Source organism: Trichechus manatus, unplaced genomic scaffold (genome assembly GCF_000243295.1).
Source record: "Trichechus manatus latirostris isolate Lorelei unplaced genomic scaffold, TriManLat1.0 scaffold00100, whole genome shotgun sequence".
In the NCBI taxonomy this organism is placed as follows: Eukaryota; Metazoa; Chordata; class Mammalia; order Sirenia; family Trichechidae; genus Trichechus; species Trichechus manatus.
Window position 1 is genome coordinate 1177969 of NW_004444036.1, and position 11277 is coordinate 1189245.

At 41.4% G+C, this 11277-nt stretch overlaps 1 pseudogene; it reads right to left on the reverse strand.

The window, feature by feature from the left end:
- Positions 1–2879: 2879 nt before the first annotated feature.
- On the reverse strand, positions 2880–5492 carry LOC101347860 (poly(rC)-binding protein 2-like; annotated as a pseudogene).
- Between the last annotated feature and the right edge of the window lie 5785 nt (positions 5493–11277).

Genomic DNA, 11277 nt, shown 5'->3' on the forward strand with positions numbered 1-11277 from the left:
ATGGCTACAGAGTTATTTGTTTGGGTGATGAAAGGTTTTGGAAGTGGATGGTGATGATGGTTGCACAGCACTGGCGTTGAGACTGATGCCACTGAATTGTACACCTAAAATGGTTAAAAAGGCAAATTTTATATTATATGTATTTTACCACAATAAAAAAAAATTTTAAGAGGTGTGTGTGTGTGTTTTAAGAAAGGAGTGACTGCTTTGATAACTAATTAGTTTAATCCTACTTTTATTCTTTGATCTAAAACTACTTTCACAAGAGCTAATGAATAAAGTGCAATCCATGTGTACAAGGCAGGGCGTTAGTTGTACACCATCAAAGAAGGAATTGAGCCCAAAACTGAAAATTATTTCCATTTTGTAGCGTTTTTCTTTTGAATGTTTGCTCTTTCAGAATCTACCCAGCACCACAGGGTTGTTTTCTTAGTCAGCTCCGCCCCCTCCCTATTTATTCCATTTTTCTTCTATTTTAAAGCTGTTGGAAGTGCTCGTCTCTGAAAGGGACTAAAAGGGGTTAATTAGCATGAAAAAGCCCCTTTCTTTAGTTGGCATTTAAAAATCCTTAAATACCACTCCCTCTATCCACCCCTCCCCCCGTTTTGTGAATGGGAAAGTTAGAGGAAAAACCCCAGTGATACGAGAATGTCTGAGATCAAGCCCAGCCCAGCCGCTTCCCCAGTCACATTTGGAAATGATGTCTTTAGTATCAGGTTGCATGTGAAATCATTGTCAAATCTTTTTTTGTACCCACTCATAAATAACATTTGCCAGAGTGTTACTAATCGCCACAAGGCACAGTGGGTGAATTTCAACGACTGAACTGCCGTGGAGAAAATGAATGGACTGTTAATAGGATCGCTCTCAAATAATAGCTAAATTATTAAACTGTAGTGTGGTGGGTGTCACTTCCTTAGTCTGGCAAACTCAACTTGAAAGTGCCAGTGTGAGTGTCTCAGGAATATTACATTGCACAGCCCTTCTGAGGGATTTTAAACTTCTCAACACCGTTCTTTCCTTTGCCAGAGCTCATGTTTACTTCTATTTCTCATTTACTTTTTAGTAGAGGGTGCAGCAGATAGTATCAGTTCCGTGCTCATATCTCCATGCTATCTACCCCTACACCAAAGACTGTTTACTGCAGACACCTGCAGGGCTTCTCCAGAGGGACCTTTTCTGGCCCTGGGAGAAGCTCCGTTTGTCCTCAGGGCAAGCCCAAAGTGCTAAAGAGCCATTCCCTCCAAAAGCAGCTCTCATCTAATGTGGGATGTGAGTTGGTGGATAAATATCTCAGCTTCCTTGCCTTTTGCTTAGGATAATGATGTGTGTTCTCCATGGGTTCTGGGAGTTCCCCAGCAGGACCGAGCTCTAGTTACCCCCAGTTTTGATAACCCCCCGTTTTGATAACCCTGTATTGGCTGCCTTCCCTTCCCTGTCTCACTTCACCACTCCCTGCTGGTGTTTCTTGGAATCACCACCCAAAGAAATGACTTGCACTCAAATCCTTGTCTTAGGTTCTGCTTCTAGGGTAACCCAAACCAAAAGAGAAAGCAAATATAAAGATTTTTCCTCACTAATAAGCACTCAGCAAAGGCAACACTCTATAATTCCCTTCCATTGAATAACCTTGGTAAGTCCCTTGCTCCTGCAGTTGGAAAGACATGGACTTTGGGGTTAGATTTGATCTTGAATTGAAATGCTGTTTTTGCCATGTGTGACCTGTGTGACCTTGCATGAGTTATTTTGCTTCAGTGAGCCTCAGTTTCCCCACTTATAAAAGGGATAATAATATTTCCCTGATAGAATTGTTAAGAGTTTACTAGAAAATGTATGTCAACAGCTCAGTATAGCGTTTGGCACTTAGTAGCAACTCAATAGATTGCTCCATGGTTACTACTAATAGAATGTAATGTTTTTGTCCTTGTAACATTTCTGCTGGGAAAATAAAGCCAACACATACCAAAAGGGAGAATTCCAGGGATTCAGGCTTCATGTGATTGCAAAACACTAGTAAAGATAACTATGAGAAAAATTTTATCTGGTTAAGTTTTGTTTTCCAGTCTGTCTTTTAATTTTCTTTGAAAAATTTCTGACACTACAGAACTAAACTGAATTGTATTAATGTTCCATTCTTACATTTCTATGACAAACGAAAAATAAATTCATGAGCAAAAAATATGTAAATAAAATAAAAGAAAGCAGAAAGAAGTTTATAAGATGAAATATAGATCTTGGCACTCACAGCTGAATGGAGAAAGACATTAAAATTCATTAATTTGAACATCACAATGAATAATGAAGTATAAAGAAACTGAAAATGTACAGACTGTTGAAAACCTGGAATTGCTGACTGTTCAGAAACTACACAGAAGGATCAAGGGTGGTGAAGAGCAGAAAAGGATTGTATTAGTTTCCTAGGGCTGCTGTAACAAAGTACCACAAACTGGATGGCTTAAAACAATAGAAATGTATCTCCTCACAATTATGGAGGCTAGACGTCTGAATTCAGGGTGTTGGCCAGGCCATGCTGTCTCTAAAAGCTCTAGGGAAAGATCCTTCCTTGGCTCTTCCGAGCGTCTGGTGGTTTCTGGCAATGTTTGGCGTTCCTTGGCTTGTAGACACATCACTCTAATCTCTGTCTCCATCTACACATGGCTGTCTTCCTCCTGTCACCCTGTCTCTGTGTATCTCCTCCTCTTTTATAAGGACACCAGTCATACTGGATTCCAGTACGACCTCATGTTAACTAATAACATTTTAAAGACTATTTTCAAACAAAGTTACATTCACAGGTACCTGGGCCTGGAACTTCAACATATCTTTTTGGAGGACACACTTCAACCCATAACAGAGGTTATGGAGGAATCTGCATCGTTCTAGCTGCTCCACATGCCACCTGTCTCCAAGGAAAGCCTGACATTGATTAAATATTGAGCCCTGGTGGCACAGTGGTTAAGCACTCAGCTGCCAACCGAAAGGTTGGCGGTTTGAACTCACCAGTCACTCCGTGGGAGAAAGATGTGACAGTCTGTTTCCTTAAAGATTATAGCCATGGAAACCCTGTGGGGCAGTTCTACTCTGTCCTATAGGGTCGCTATGAGTCAGAATCAACTCGCCATCACGGTTTTTTTTTTTTTTTTTTTAATGCTGGCAGCAGATCCAGGGGTGGTATCCTGACTCTCAGTAGATCTTTCCACTGGGTTTATAATTTTGTTCTGCGCTCAGACATCTGGTGGATCTCATTGATTTTGGCACACTGATGCCCAATTATGTAGCCAATTAAATTGCTTGGAATGGTGAGTTCATGAATAGTCTTAGCAGATGCATCCAAACTTGCCCAATAACCTTTCACCCCTGGAAAGATGGATTCAGTGCCACTGAATCTGGTGTGACCATGCATCATAGAAAAAAGGAGGTTGTTTCATGGCCAACTGGTGCAGCTCGGCCAAATAAGGCTGTCTTTGTAGGGTATAGACCTCTGGAAGTGGTCCCTCTAGTTAGAGTTGCTGCACATGGACGAGGGGTGGTGTGAGAAAAGGTCACACTGTCACTGCCTGTGCTGAACCTGTCCTAACCACCTGCAAAGATGACTAGAAAGCTGGACGGCCTTCAGGGGGAGGAAGGAGAGGACTCCAATATAACCGCACGAATCTAACATATTCAGTGATGAACTGTGAAATGCCAACATGTATGATGGCCTGTTCAGCTCAGTTGGGGAGCTATTCCTTGCCACCTTGACCAGAAACCCTGTATTCTCTCAACACATTTCCTTGATCTTGCAACCTCCTTTCCCAATGAGAGATCCACAGTGCCTAGCAAGGACCACCAGCCTCAGGGTGACCAGGGTCTAGTGTCAGCTGTGCTACTGTGCTGATGTCCTCTTCCAGTTTGTCAATGATCATAGCAAAGGATTTAAAGATGGCATTAGTGAGTCCAGCCAAAGTGGTAATCCTTTCAGAATAATTCCATTCTGAGATGTTGATACATGCACCACCCTCCCCATACATGTTCTTAACTGACTCTCCTCTCTGATATTGCCAACTTTCTTTCCATGCATAAGGAGTTGGATGGTGAGAATGACATTTAATCCACCTTCAATCACACTCTCCACTCTCCTGCAGGGTCCCCCTCATATTCCTGTCTGCCTCTATTGTTCTTTCTCCAGCCTTCTGCCTTTCCCCTTCCATCTGATTCCCTTTCCTCCTCAGTTGCCTTGTGCCTGCAATTTTTGGCTTTCACCACCACCAGTGACCAAAGACTTGACCACTTAAAGTCTAGCTCCTCAGAACACTGCTTACTGTGAAGACTAGGGTGATTAAACAAGACACATAACCGTAAAAGGAAAACATTCCATAAATTTGATTACATTTAAATGAAGAACTTCTGTTCAATAAAAGGCACCGTTAAGAAAGATCTATTTGCAACTCTTATACCTAACAAAGAATTTTTATCTAGAATAGATAAAGAACTCCTATAAATTGAGAAGATACCCACCCCAACATTTCATTGTTCTGTGAAATCATGTGAACTTAGCAAACCCAAGAGAGACCAGGGAGCACCCTGAGGGGCCTCTGGGTGGACTTGAACCTTCAACCTTTCAGTTAGCAGCTGAGTGTGTTAACTGTTTGCACCACCCAGGGACTCCAATCCATGGTAAAGATCTCCGAATTCTTTGCTTTGAATGACATTGGAGCTTGGTGAAGTCAGAGTTTCTAAATTTTTATTGAAAAATTTAGATGACAATGATGATGGTGATGGTACAGAGTAGTAGCTCTTGCCAGGTGCTTGATACTGTTGTCGTTGTTAGGTACCGTCGAGTCCATTCCTACTCACAGTGACCCTATGTACAATAGAACGAAACACTGCCCAGTCCTGCACCATCCTCACAATCGTTGTTATACTTAAGCCCATTGTTGCAGCCACTATGTCAGTCCATCTCATTGAGGGTCTTCTTTTTTGCTGACCCTCTACTTTACCAAGCATGGTGTCCTTCTCCAGGGACTGATCCCTCCTGATAACATGTCCAAAGTATGTGAGATATAGTCTCCCCATCCTTGCTTCCAAGGAGCATTCTGGTTGTACTGCTTGACACTAATCATATAATTTAATCGTTATTACCCACCTGTTGTTCCTATTTGACACAGAAAAAACCAGAGGCCCCAAGAGATTAATTCACTTGTCCCAAGAACTTGGACTTGTAAATGGTAGTGCTGGTGTTTACCCAGGTCTGATCTGATGCTGGAGCCCTGGTGGCAGAGTGGTTAAGAGCTCGGCTGCTAACCAAAAGTTCGGCAGTTTGAATCCACCAGCCATTCCTTGGAAACTCTATGGGGCAGTTCTACTCTGTCCTATAGGGTCACTATGAGTCAGAATCGAAATCGACTTAACGGCAATGGAGAATCTGATGCTAACGTACTGCTCTTAACTACTCAGCCACACCACCTACTGTAGAGAACATACTGGGCATGTCTGAGCATTATCATCGTCATCATCCGTACTATTATTGGGCATTCACTGATTGTTTCTAGAGTGTACAGAACTGCACTGGAGGTGTGGTATAAAAATGCCTCTTGCCCAATAGAATGTGGCATAGACAAACTTCTAAATGGCTCTCTCTGGTTGGCATTCTTGGTGGAGAGGGAAACGTAAATTATAAGGAACTCGTCGATTGCTTTTAGTTAGGCATTTAACCTCCCCCTACCCCAACAAATCCCTGTAAGAGAACTGATAACAAGCAGCAACATAGAGCCATTTGAGTCCTAGCACACCTTCTCCATCACACCCCCCCCCCAACATTTCATTGCTCGGTGAGGGTGAAATAGTGTGAAGTTAGGAAATCCAAGTGAGACCAGGGAGCACACGGGATATCTCACAGCTGTGACTTTCAGGCACCAAGTCATTGAGAAATGACCTTTCAAATTTGCATATGTTTCTGTCTCTGTGATGTGCCATTTAAAAGCACAGACTCAGGAACCAGATACTAAGCATTAACCACAGATCTGCCATTTTACTAGCCATGTGACCTTGGATAAGTTACTTAACTCTTGGGGCCTCAACCTCCTCAACTGGAAAATGAAATTATAATGGTACTTTCTGGAATGAAATTATTGTGGGAAATGAGATAATATGACTAAAACACTTAGTGCCTGGCACATAGTAAGTGCAATTTAAATGTTAGGTATTAATATCATTATTCTACCAAAGTCAATTTAAATCAGGTAGAAGTTTTCAGTTTTTTTCATTTATAAATTTAAGAAATTAATTTTAAAAATTTTCAATGAAGAAAGAAATTTTTTTCAGAATCTAAAAGTAATACATGCTCTTTGTAAAAAATTTACAATGTTGCAGAGTTATAAAAAAGTGCTTTTTAACTTTTTAACATCCGAATTCTACTATCCTGAGATAATATAGCAAACCATCCAGAATGTAGTGGCTTGAAACAAGAATCATTTATTACCTCACAACTCTGTGGGTCGGCAGTTTGGGCTGGCCTCAGCCTATCTCTGCAGTTTTCTGGAGGCTTGGTTGCAGCTGGATGATCTAGGATGGCCTCACTCACAACTGGCAGTTGGCAGAATATTGGCCAGTTCACCTCAGTTTTTTCCATAGAACCTCTCCAGCTGGCTGGCTGGGGCCCATTCACATGGTGGTCCCAGGGTTCCAAGTGCAGCAACAGAGTGAAAGCACCGAAGAACAAGCCCTTTTCAGGCCTCTGCTAGTACCACGTCTGCTATTGTCCCATTGGCCAAAAAAGTCACATGGCTAAGTCCAGACTCAAGGGATGGACAGAGAGAGAGAGAGACAGAGAGAGATTTCACCTTTTGATCAGAGGAACGCCAAAGTCACATTCCAAAGGGAAGTGGATCATGCATACAGGGATGAGAATAATGCATGGCTATTTTTTGCAATTTGTTTAATATGGTCAAATATATCAGTTTTTTTTCCTTAATGGATTTTGTCTTTAATATTATTTTCAGATGTTCCCCGTTTTGTTGTTGTTAGGTGCCATCGAGTGAGTTCCGACTCCTAGAGACCTTATGTACAACAGGCTGAAACACTGCCCAGTCCTGCGCCGTCCTCACAATCATTGCTATGTTTGAGCTTATTGTTGCAGCCACTGTGTCAATCTATCTCATTGAGGGTCTTTCTCTCTTTCACTGACCCTCTACTTTACCAAGCATGATGTCCTTCTCCAGGGACTGGTCCCTCCTGATAACATGTCCAAAGTAAGTGAGATGAAATCTCACCATCTTCTCTTCTAAGGAGTATTCTGGTGTACTTCTTCCAAGACAGAAAGGTTCACCTCTATTTTCTTCTAGGATAGTGAACTTCAGAATTACCTGTATTAACAAAATACATGTGCTTAGGCCCCACCTCAGACCTAGTGACACAGAATCTCTAGAGTGAGGACTGAAAGTGTGTCTTTTTAAAAAGATCCCAAACTTCCAGTTGAAAAGGAAGGCGTTAGTACACACATTTACTTCTTCTTACTCCCCAAATAGCATGAAATTGACTGAAGAAATAATAAATTAAGAATATAACTACAAAATCAATTCCAGATGTTGTAAAAACTTAATTGTGAAATTCCAAATTTAACTGTTAAAAGAACTTATAGGAGGATATCTTTTTGATCTTGTGGTAGGGAAGGATTTCTGAAACAAGACACACACACACACAAAAGACTTGAGAAATGGTGTGAGCAGAGAAGGGAATGTTGTGTTTTCTGACCCTGTGCAGTCCTTCCTCCAGTTGGCAAAACCAAAACTAAACCCGTTGCCATCGAGTCAATTCTGACTTATGGCGACCCCATGTGTTACAGAGTAGAACTGTGCTCCATAAGGTTTTCGTGGTTGTAACCTTTACAGAGGAGCCCTGGTAGCACAGTGGTTAAGAGCTTGGCTGCTAATCAAAAGTTCAACAATTTGAATCCACCAGTCACTCCTTGGAAACCCTATGGGGCAGTTCTACTTTGTCCTATAGGGTTGCTATGAGTTGGAGTCAACTTGATGGCAACGGGTTTGGTTTTTTTGGTTAATCTTTACAGAAGCAGATCGCCAGGTCTTTTTTCCATAGTGCCACTGGGTGGGTTCGAACTGCTAACCTTTAAGGTTAGTAGACTAGCACTAACTGTGCCACCCAGGGACACACCCTCAATTGAAGATGCCCCCCAAAAGACTAGAACCTATACTATGCTGCATGGGACCATCTCAACTGACTTCCTTGGTAGAGAGCTATTTTCTTTCTTCCACTTCTGTGATTCCTGATAAACACTAAGAAACACAGTATAAGAACTATAAAAGAGACACGTGTGTTTTAATTTAGACCTCCACAGACTTAGATATTAGCTGTGGTACCACATTATCCCAACCCAAAATACTGAACGATGATGGATTTATTGTTGCCCTAATTTAAAACAAGCCTGATTTATTGTTTAAAAAATGCAACCTTAAAACGTAACTCTCCAGACATGATATGGAATGCATTATATGCCTAACCAAAAAAACAAAATGCTACTCTGTACAGTGGACTTGAAAATTATCTTGCTATTAATAGATCTTCAGAATGGCTGTGATCTACTGGATTTGATACATTCAGGTTTTGGCAGCTGCTGAAGACTGAAGAGGGAAAAAAAAAAAAAAAAGACGTTCCATACGTTATTACTTAATAAAGAAACTAGGTCATGAAATAGCCCTTTGGTGAATTTTTTTAAGAAGATTATCAAGAGCCCATCTGCATCTTTAAAAAGTCCCTGTTGCAGAATGTTTGGCAAAGCAGCAATTTGATTAGTGGACTCCGTATTTGGAATGGCGTTAAAGCGAGAGCAACTTGGGGTACCCTGTCATTTTCTTCTCTTCATATGGCACAAATATTTCAACCATTGTGCACCCTCAACAAATATTTGCTGAATCTAAATACATTCCTCTCTTTTCTTTTATATAGGGCCTGACACTGACCCACTGCTTCAAATGTTTGGATTGGGGACTGTTGTAGTCTGCTAGGGTGGCCATAACAAAATACCACAAAGTGGGTGGCTTTAAACAACAGAAGTTTATTATCTCACAGTTCTGGAGGCTAGGAGTCAGAATTCAGGGTGTTGGCTGGGCCACGTTCCCGCCCAAGGTTCTAGGGGCAGATCCTTTCTTGTCTCTCTCAGCTTCTAGTAGCCCCAGGCGTTTCTTGGTGTGCAGCTGCAGCTTAACTCCGGTGTCACATGGTTGTTTTTCTGTCTGCCTCTCCGTGCCTCTTCTCCTATGTTACAAGGATGAGGACCCAGCCTACCCTGATATGACCTCATATTAACCGATAACACCTTCAAAGGCCCTATTTCCAAATAAGATTACTTTCACAGGTACTGGGGGTTAAGACTTCAGCATAAATTTTGGGGAACACAATTAAATCCATAAAAAGGGCTGTTAAGAACACATCTGTAGCACAGATTAAAAACATTTTCGAGAGTTTAAGGTAATACTGATCTGCCCTGCTCGGCTCCAAATATTTTTACAATATTTAACTGGGAAACATTTCCACCCAGTCATCTCTTTAAAAACAAACTTGTTTTTTTTTAAAAAGAAAACTCTAGTGGATTTTAGGGTTTTATTTTATTTTGTTTTATTTAAAGAAATACTTGTCTTGGGTTGGATTCCCTAGTAGTAGACTCTGAGATGAGGATTCTTTTAAAGCAGTAAGGAAATGAGACTGGAAGGGGAAGAACACCAAGGAAGGGTGAGACATCAAGCAAAGTTCCAAAGAGGATAACTTGGTCTCAGTCCTTCTCTGGGGATAATGTATGTCCTGACCAGGGGACAAGAAAGCCGGAGTATTTGTAAAACACTCTCCCCACCAATAATAATCAATAGATCAAGACTTGCTGCATCATAGATTCCCAGGTACTTCCTGATCTCCCTGCAAAGTGAGTTTCAGCAGCTGGAGGACTATCCTTCAACAAAGAGATGCAGGTGCCAGATGTTGTGGAGTGGTGGGGGAAAGATGCGCATGAAGATGATAAACAGCTCCAAGAAGATATGTGCAGACATCTGGCAGCATCTGCCTCACCCTCTACAAGAGACAATTTGTCAAGGTCTTCTCCACAAATAAAGAGCAAGTCCAGGTACAAGGAGAAAAATACTGTATCAGTGATGTAAGATTTGAGGCAGACATATTTTCTTTGGTGTTCCTGTCTCCATTTCCCCCAGATTGAATCAATCAAAAAGAGGTTGAAGAGGAGTTTAGTTTGAAGAGGGATAACTGTGTGATACTCCCCTCTTGAGGGTAACTCCACCAATAGATCCCTAAGGCTGGGAGGTGGAGAACAGTGAGCAGGTCCAGACAGCGAGAGCAGAAAATCCTTCCAGAAGAGGGTACTTGGGTCAAAGGCAGAAAAATGAGCTCAAGCCAGGGCTTCGCTAAGGGGAAGACAGGGAAGAGGATGGGAAAGAAAGACTGGAACTGGAATAATTGTTATTTAAATTATAGTACAGTTATAAATTATTTAAAAAACTGTAATGCATATTGAATGCAGTAGCCACATTTTAAGTGCTTAATAGCCACATGTGGTTAGAAGTCACTGTATTGGACAGCACATATCTAGGACATTCCATCATGGCAGAAAATGCTGTTGGACAGAGTTGGCCTATAGCTTACTGAAAGGATCAAGGGATGAGATGTAATGCACTTTAATCGCATCTCAAACTCTTATTTCCTTCCTCTCCATATGCAGTTTATAACAAACCAAATCTTGCCACTTGGATTTCCCTGGAAATTTTGGAGCAGTGAGGTAAACAGAAATAGTACAGAGAAATTTTGACAACTTTTTGTCTGGAGCTAAATGTCTTTCAACTCCTTGGGTCTAACTTGAGTTTTTAGGAGTTAGATGTTAATACAGAATTAGTTGACACTGAGTTTCAGATGAGCTATTACAACAACCAAACAGAGTCATCTTTACTTTTTTCTTCAACTGCTGTTTTCCATTATCTAATTGTTTGTGTACATTTTAATCTCTACAAGGAAAAGAACAGAATATGATCTTGGGATGGAAGAGGAAAGAAGCCAAGTAGGAGAACGCAAAGTGGCAGAATTCAACTTTCTCACTCTCTCCTCCGCTTCCATTTCCACATGGCCAGAGCAGGACAATTTTGCTTATCTGCTAGAACAAATTCTCACAGGCCAAGGGACCAAGTAGAATTTGGGCACGGTATTTCCCACAGCTTGGGAGCTGCTGCTGCTTTTGTTGACATCCAGGAACATCTTAAAAGTGGAGGTTGCCTCCTAAGCTAT